The sequence below is a fragment of the Talpa occidentalis genome, unplaced genomic scaffold, assembly GCF_014898055.3.
Source record: "Talpa occidentalis isolate TD23 unplaced genomic scaffold, MPIMG_talOcc4v2.1 talOcc4.6, whole genome shotgun sequence".
Taxonomy (NCBI): Eukaryota; Metazoa; Chordata; class Mammalia; order Eulipotyphla; family Talpidae; genus Talpa; species Talpa occidentalis.
Genome location: NW_023604972.1, coordinates 55,893,531 through 55,902,284, shown reverse-complemented (window position 1 = coordinate 55,902,284; position 8,754 = coordinate 55,893,531). Strand labels below are relative to the sequence as shown.

Genomic DNA, 8,754 nt, shown 5'->3' with positions numbered 1-8,754 from the left:
GTCCTGCCACATCTTGCAGCAGAACCTTCCAGCCCTGCCCAGTTTCCCCCGCGGCTCGCCGCTGTAGCCACTGCATCCCCTTCCCCCGAGAAGGCCAGCTGGGGTGCTGTGGGGGCGGAGCTCGGCGTCCTGCTGCTTTGGCCGCGGCCCGCAAAGCTGCCGCCCCTTGGTCTGATGCTCAGCCCCGGCGGCGCTGCCTTGGCTGGACAGATGGGCGCTCCCGGGACCTGACAGAGCTTGAACTCCCACCTCCTGTTTGGCTGTGTGCCAGGCGGCAGCAGCGCTGCAGCCCCGTGGTAGGGCGGCCCCCGCGGTCTCCGCCCGGCTTCTGCGCGATGCCTCTGCTCTTTGCATAGTAATTTCAGTTCCTGCAAGCACACTGCTCGTTCCCGGAACGGGTCTGGAGAGGACCGCTGCTCACTAGTCAGCCGAAGCCCTCGGTGTGGCCCCGAGAGACGCAGCCTGAGATGAGAGACGGGAAGCCCCCGCCGCAGCGCAGGCAGCGGCCCCGCGGCGCTGGGGAAAGCCTGGCGACAGCAGGTAAGCGACCCTCGGCGGTTGAAGGAGACGCCCCCCGCGCCACCCCCGCCCAGCGATGGACCCGAGCTTTGCAGTGTGTTAGGTACAGATAGGGGGTGGATTCAGTCCTACATTTTGCGTGGCGAGCCTTTGCCTGTTGCTCTTGATCCCATGCCATCCTGCACTCCAGGAGGGGCCGTCTTGCTCACAGGTGATGAATTTCTCTGCAAGGTCATTGCTTCCTTAGACTCTGGCTTTGAAGGTAAATGAGAGAAGAGGCCTGCTATTCTTGTTCTTGGGTAGGGGGTGTGGGTGTGGGGGAGGTTACAGTCAATCGAGTCTGGACTCTGAATGTCCAAATTGCATGTGTGTGTGCGTGTGTGTGTGTGTGTGTTTGTGTGCGCGCGCGCACTACACTGGCATTTTTCTCCTTTTCTTTCTGCTTATTCCCTTTTAGGTCAAGACATTAATTATACTTATATTTGTGTTTATGTGTGTGTGTATACACAGGCACACATTTACCTAAATTTAGTTTTTCTTGCCCTAGGCAGAGAGAGAAGGGTGGCAGAGGTTGATAAAGGAAATCATTCTAGAGATCTGTTTAGTATCTTTAGGTGAACTTTGGAACCACATTAAATCAGGGTAGAAACTAAAGGCTATAAAAGGTTATTTGAAGATGAGCTTTAGAAAAGATCTGAACACTGCCAACCAATACACACAACAGACCTTCATGGTTTCCAGGCAGATCAAAAATATGCAGACAAAATTTCAGACACAACAATGGACAGTGAATGAGGATACTAGATGCTGAAGAGTGAATTTTGGGGTGGTGGAAATGCACAAATCTGGATTGGGTTTGCAGGATCAGGTTTAACTGGGCACTGGGAAAAATCTCTGCAGGGGTATAGGTAGTTCAAGGTTAAAATGATGTGAATGTCCAGATAGCAGCTAAGAAGGTGAGGAAAAGGCAAGTGTTTGACAAGGGAAGGAGAAAACGGAGCTTTGAGAGTCATGGAGAAGCAACTACTTTTTTTTTTAAAGGTATAGGTAGATGTGTTCATCTAAATAATTGTCACAACACATGTGTTAAAGATCCTTTGGTCCTTGTTTTCATTTTGATTTTGCAAGGAATCTGGGTCATCTTGGAACTGAAAGAAACTGAAGTGTTTACAACACCAGCAAGATTTGGCGAGAGAGTTGATTAAGGCTTAGCTTCATGAAATATTTACACATCACTTGCGTGGGCTTTTGTTTGCTCTTGCTGGTGCTGTTGCATATTTTACTTTGACAATGCTTTTAGTTTACTTCTCTCAAATGTGCTTATTTTCCAGTTATAAACTATTCTTTCTTTTTCATTGTGTTCTCCATTGGCCCTGCCCAGAGTAAAACTCTGGGGTATAAAGACACATGAGTCACAGCTTAAAGTAGAAAATCTTCTTTGCTGCTGTCCACAAATGGCAGGAGCAGGTATCAGAGAATGTGCTTTTGAAATAAAATCAGAATGCACATTTTTCAAGTTTTTGTGTATGTCTAATGAGGGGGGATGTTGATTCAAAAACAATAAAGTAGTGATTGCCATTGCAAGTCTAAATATTATATCACTGGGACTTATTTTGGAAACAGAGCAGAGGAACCATGTAGACATCCATGTAGAGTATTTTGTGGTGCAGTGAGGCTTCACCTAATCACCAACCAGACTTATAAAAATGCAGAGGACAAAATTGCAAGTACAATTCATATAGGGAGTGGAGGACTGAATGATTAGATTCAGAACAGTCTCAATTGGAAGCCAAGGTAATTTCCAATAGGGTAGTTTCCAATGGGTGCTTTGTATAACTGCCTCAATGTACTTAATTATTTGTCTGCTACATTTCATTGATTGTGCATCCAATATATTTAAAGGCTATCTTAGATACAGCTACCTTCACTGTATGAATTTCAGTCACGAAATTTGTAGCCTATGGGGAAAGCACTAAAATATTGATCATGAAATCACAAAATCATTAATGATTGGCCTCAAAGAGTCAGGACACACAATTTCCATCCTAGGCTCTTTCAATGGTAGCTGTTTGTGCCTTCTATAATTTATCAATTCATGTATTGATACATTCAGCATTTATTTATCTTGAACTCCACATGAGCCTGGATTGTGGAATAGAGGAGCAAAGGAGACACAGTCTCAGCCTGCAAAATTTGGAAGGGAGGGAGTGGAGTTAAGTGCTGTGAAGAGCTGGTTCTCTGGGCTATAGGAAGCAGGTTGGTGGACTGGAGAGGACAGGAAGGTTTCCCAAAGACCTAAAAGATGAGATCTGAAGCCTCATAAAGAAGAAAGAGAAGGGCAGTCCTGGTACAGGGACAAAATATATTGAGGCCCAGGAAGAGCAAATAGCTGAAGGTGGTTAACTAGACAGAGATGGGAAGATGAGGAGGGAGAAAAAAAGCAGACCCAGCATCAGACTGAAATTCAAAAGAGCTGTTAACTCATCTGGTCAACAAACCATTTGATTGGAAATTAGGGGAATGCAGTCCCATTCAGCCTCTCTTTTGTTTGCATTATCTAAGTTTATATCCTTCAAATTTTTAGAAACTATATTTATCTTAATTTACAATGGCCCGATTAAGGGGAGGCATGTCCTTGAGAAAGTCATACTTCTCTGTGACTCATTTCTTTATCCACGAAATGTCGTACTTTGCATATTGTGAAAATAAAAGAGATTGAGGGAATGGAGAGTTGAGTTTTATAGAAATGTGTTCTAAAGAAATCTTATTTTAATGACAGTGCTTAGAGGAAAAGGACACAAAACACTGTGTTTCCAGCACTTAATTGTCCTAAGTGACACCAAAAGGCACAAATATGATGATATGAAAAACTGAATGAACAAAACAATAACCCTCAGGATTATGGCTAAAGGGAACCCAACACTACATAAAAAGTTTACATTATTTTTAAGGGAGAAATTATTTACAGCGATCCCATAATAATTAACAAGAACTCTTCTAGAATTGGTCATTCTCTGCAAAGTCAATTTAGTAGGTCTGCATTTTTATCTTTGAATAAATAAAATAGAGAAAAACAGAATGTGAATGTAAATGTGAAGGTAAATAAATATTGTTCGGGAAATTTTAAATTAAATAGATATTTATATGTATGCACAGACTTGACTCTGTTGTAAAAAGTTTAGTTATGCATCTGGTTCTAAAATGTTTAAAAGCTACTGCTTTAAATGTTACAAAGAAGAGATGCTTCCAATCTGCAAAACCCCAAGAGTCAGCTCAGAGATCTGATGGATGAAGTTTGATGTAATACTCTGAATGGCAAGATTACCTTGAGAAAAGAAAACATTGTGAGTTGGACTTAATTAATCTAGAAAGGCTTCAAGGAGGAGGGGAAACTTGAGCTAGATTTTGAGAGTTGGGTAGATCTGTATAGACAGTGAGAAAGAATGGCAATAAAGAAGGAAGTAAAGAATGAGTGACCTAATGTGAAGCCTTTAAGAATCATGTAGAGGTCCTCCCCGGTGGCGCAGCGGTTGAGCGCCGGGTTGTGAAGGTTCGGTCCCCGGCTGCCCGCGAGGGTCCCACATGGCTGGCAGACCTCTCCTGCTGCCCACTGCTCCTCTCAGCAGTGTACTTTGTCACTCTCCGCTCTGGCTCTGGTGAATTCTCTCACCCTCCCGCGCCTCTGACTGTACTTGTATAAATAAATAAACCTATTAAAAAAAAAGAATCATATAGAAAAGAAAAAATCACTATCAATGGGGAGGAGAGAATTTAAAGCAGATTTATGTTTATGTTTAAGCTAAAACATTACTCAAATTGCTATTTATTTTATATCTAAAATTTCCTAACACAAGTACTTTCAAAAAAATCTAGACAGAATGGCCATAATGTCATAAATCTGTCATATCTTGCTATCTTTTTATTTCTTTTGCAATAATTTACTATGTCTTATTTCATTTGAATTCGATGTTGAATTATTGAAATTATGTGATACTCTACAGTATAACAGGATTATTTTATTTCTCAGAGTACAAGTACAATCATTGGCACAGAAGGGCAGGAATGATAATCGAGTGATTTCATAAATCAAACAAATCAATTTTTTTCTCTTCAATAAGTCTAATTTCTTCGTGTAATATACTTCACTAGGCAGTGGCAGCCCTGTGAAGGTGAACCAGACTACACCGTAATCCTAACTCCCAAAGGAAGAGCAGAGTTTGGCAAATTTTTCTTTTCAGTTGCTCTATGATTTGACCATCATTTCAATTAAATATTTAAGTATGTTTATATGTATATCAAGAAATTTAGATTAGAGCCTTTTACTGTAGTCTATTAGTTATTTTGTGGCAATAAAATCAGAGAAGGAAGTGTTCACTGGGTGTTTCTGAAAACTTTGGTGGGCTTTTTTTTTTTCAGTTCTTGCTATCTTTAATGTGGGGTAAAACAATGCTATAACATTAATACCCTCTTGGTTAAAGCAATGCCTTTCACCAGAAGAATACTACCAGTTAAACTAGAGACAGTGCTTAAACCAGTTGATTTGGAGTATAGTCAAATATGGAAGGTCACCCTTTCTACAAAGATGTCTTTGACTCCTCTCTCATCGTCCTTTGCCACATGACATGTTTATTAGTGATAATCTAACATAAATCAATGTTTGATTATGTTTGAATGTTTGAATGGAGAAGACATCTATTGAATTTCATTGGGGGAATGTATATATTCTAACAATATAGAGTGTAAATTTAGATTAATTATTGTCTTGAATACCAGTGAGAAAAAATTTTACAGCTTTTAGGCTGGGACTACAGGAATTGGCAACACAGCAACAGTTTTCTTAATTTTCATGCTTGTAATTAAATTATTTTGAAACTAGCAGCATAATTTGAAACCCAAATAATTATTACCAGGGAAAGAAACCGGCCCTTAACTGGAAGATTAAATGCTATGACCTATTAAAACTGAGTCCCAATCTTGAGATGGGGTTTATGAATCTGTTTTATAATGTTCCCCAAAGAATTCCAACAGCCAGGTTTACACACCACCACTTCTATTTATAAGGAAATAAAGGTTATGGATGAGTCCCAGAGAAGTTAATAATTTCTCCTAAATCACTGTTAGTGCTGGGGTCTAAAATCTAAACCTGCTTTTTCTAATCCTCCAGATTCTAGGTTAAGAAAAAGGGGCAAGGCTAGAAAGAACTAAGTCTGACAGCCCCTGAGTGTTATAGGGAGGATGAAGCAAATTGCCCAGCAGCCCTTCCTACAAAATTGAAAGGCAATGTGCTGAGCTTTCTTAAATGACAATGCAGCAATCTAGTCCCTAGAGTCTAGTGGCAGGAAAATGATGAGGGTCAGCAATATGACCTGAGAAAGGGTGGGTGCTTTCTTGGTATCACACCCTAGATTCAATTTTAAAATGTCAGTCCTTGGATCCTAAAGCCACTCGAGAAAGATCCCTTTCCTCCTTTGTCACAGCCTGTGACACTTGCAAGAACCAGCTGAACTCTGAAAAAGGTTGAGGCTGGAGAGTCAAAATCCACAGTCCCAGCACCTCCAGGGACCTCAGTGCTTGTTGCTAATTCAGGAACCGACAGCTGGACAGAGAGCTCCCAAGTGCCTTAAAAAAAAATAAAATCATATTTGCTTCTACTAATTTTCTGGAGAAAAAGGAATTGCAGAGAATCCCTTTTTTAAGCATGAATTGCAAATGGCCCTGCAAAATTGGGAGATCTAGTTAGGAAGAATAATCAAGATGTTTTATATGGATAGATTCTTGTTTATCTTTTCAGGGATATTGATTTGTAAATAGCTTAAAATGTAAATAACCATGCTGAATCTATTAGAGTCTCTTCCTTTTCTTTATAATGTACAACTTTGGGTAAATGAAATGCTTGAGGGAGTTGTGCTAGCATTTGCTGTATTTTATGAGTAATCAGAGCATTTTTTTTTTCAATTCTTAAGGACAATTTTTCTGAAATATAGTAGCCTATACCTATATGTCTGTCTTCGTAAGTACAATATGGCAAGTATTGTTAGGTTGCAGAATCTTGTATCACCTCCAGGTTTTTTATTCTGAACCACAGCTGTGTAGAACAAGGCTGTTGAATATAATACCCAAATTTTTAACTTTCTTCCTTTTCCTATGAATGTGCCTACTTGTAATACACTTCTTAAAAAACTTTGTTGTTCAAAAATGCAACCCATATTTGATTCATTGTGGGTTCTGCTCTGTTGAATTTTGGTGTTTGACACCGCCATTATATCATTTTAGAATGCTCATTTCCTCATCCAATATCAGTTACTCAAGCTCCTCAAATCATGGCTTAAACTTCAATTATTTCAGCAAATCTCCCTTGATTCTTAAGATTGTTTATAACTGTTTTATACATTGTTCTCTGAGCATACTTTTCTTTGAATCCAATTAGTTATTTCTCTTTGAAAAATGTAGGTGAAATAAAGCTAGAATGTTAATGTTTATCAGAACATTTTCCCTACATCCTTGAATGAGTAAAAATTGCTTATGACAAATGTGTGTGGAAATTGGTCTTGTTTTCATGTTGGACATGTTCTGAAGCAATCAGAGAACAGACATCTGCCAATGTCAGGGTCAGGGGCTGAGCTCTGATTAAGTGAGTGAAAATGTTTGTGTAATCTCCATTCACATGGGGGATGATTTCTTGACTATACATCGATTTTAAGTGCAGAGAAACACTTTGCAATTATGATCTAAGAGACCTAGCACACTTACCTTAACCTGTTCAGACCTCAGGCTTGTGCTTTTGGGAGTTGTGCTTGCATTTGAGATCAGATCAGAAACTGAAAATTGGCAGTTTGTGGGACTAGCCTAAAGATTATGCTTTATTTGTCCTGCAGGTATTTTTTTAAATCAAGCCATATTAAAATATCGGATTTTTTTAAAAAAAGAAGAAACACCAACTCATGCTCTGCACTGGAGTTGTGTAATATCATGTGCTATCTCTTTATTTCACTACAGTCCCCACTACTCCTGTTATAGGGCAGGGAGAGGGGCAGGAACCTCCCCCTTTCTTGGGGACCACCCTGTTACACTCCCTTTTGTGTCTTTGGTATCAAGAACACAAGTGACACAAGTCACTTGTATACAACAGCTTCATCTAATTGTGCTAGATACCTGAAATCCATAGTATTGAGTTTGTGAAGTACATACTATATGTTCTTTAAGTATTATCCAGTTTACAATGCTATGAAGTAATGAAATTGACAGGACTCTACAAATAGAGAAATCACTGTACTGTATAGGGTCAACTCTCATTAAATTAGGATAAAAGTCTAAAGATTGCATTAGCAAACTATATAAAGGCTGTGAAAGGCTAATTGATAAAATTGATTGACCTGGTCTGTTAATAAGAGAATAGTGATTTTTTTTTGTTTGCACACTTGTTTTTCTCTGTATCACATATAACACACAGAAAAAAATAAGGTAAAACAATAACTCTTTACCTTAAAAATCAATGACTATGACTTATACTGAATTACTTCATGTAGTTTTGAATGCACTTTATCCTTGTTTTATGTACAGCTCTTTAAGTATACACCAAACTTGCATAACCTTCTGAAAGTCTAAAGGCTATCTCAATCTTTCAAGCAGTGGCATTTGTATTTAGTAGATTTAGCAGTTGAGAATAACTTCCAACAATACTATCAACTCACATTCCAGTTTGGGCCTGTGTCTTTGATGCCCCAACTTGTAATGATGGAGTTGAGAAACTCTTATCTAAGGATGACAGTTGACTGTGTTTTCAAGCCTTGTCTGAAATTAGAACACCACACAACCTAGCCACTTGCCGGTGTGAAACCACTCTGTTAATATGGCTAGAAATGAGGTGTGAAACCACTCTGTTAATATGGCTAGAAATGAGGTGTCGGTGTCAGGCTTGATGTATTCATGTTGTGAACAGAGATAAATGCCCTTCTGAGACAACAAGATGGAAAAGAGGCAGACCTCTTCTGAAGAGAAAACTGTCTTAATAGCTGTCTGAAATCTCATTCTTTTTCAACTTCTGCTGCCACTTTCCTTCTGATGCACACTTCACTGCGTACCACCCCCACATCAAGCCTCCTACTTTCCTTCTAAAAACATCCTTACATCTAATTATTAATCATAAAGTGTCGGTGCTTCAGCAGCCTCACTCTGAGAAGACAGTGCTGAGAATAGTATCAGTGGAAGCCAACAGAGGACACGGAGCTGCATCCA

The 8,754-nt window shown here is 39.6% G+C and overlaps 1 protein-coding gene across 1 annotated transcript in view; it reads left to right on the top strand.

Moving 5' to 3' along the window:
• The first annotated feature begins 240 nt into the window (after positions 1 to 240).
• The window catches only part of GPRIN3 (GPRIN family member 3), a 74,757-nt gene continuing 66,243 nt past the window's right edge, over positions 241 to 8,754 (top strand). Inside the window, exon 1 of the mRNA XM_037529949.2 lies at positions 241 to 540. The gene's annotated coding sequence lies outside the window, so the exon portion shown is untranslated. The remainder of the gene's footprint in view (positions 541 to 8,754) is intronic.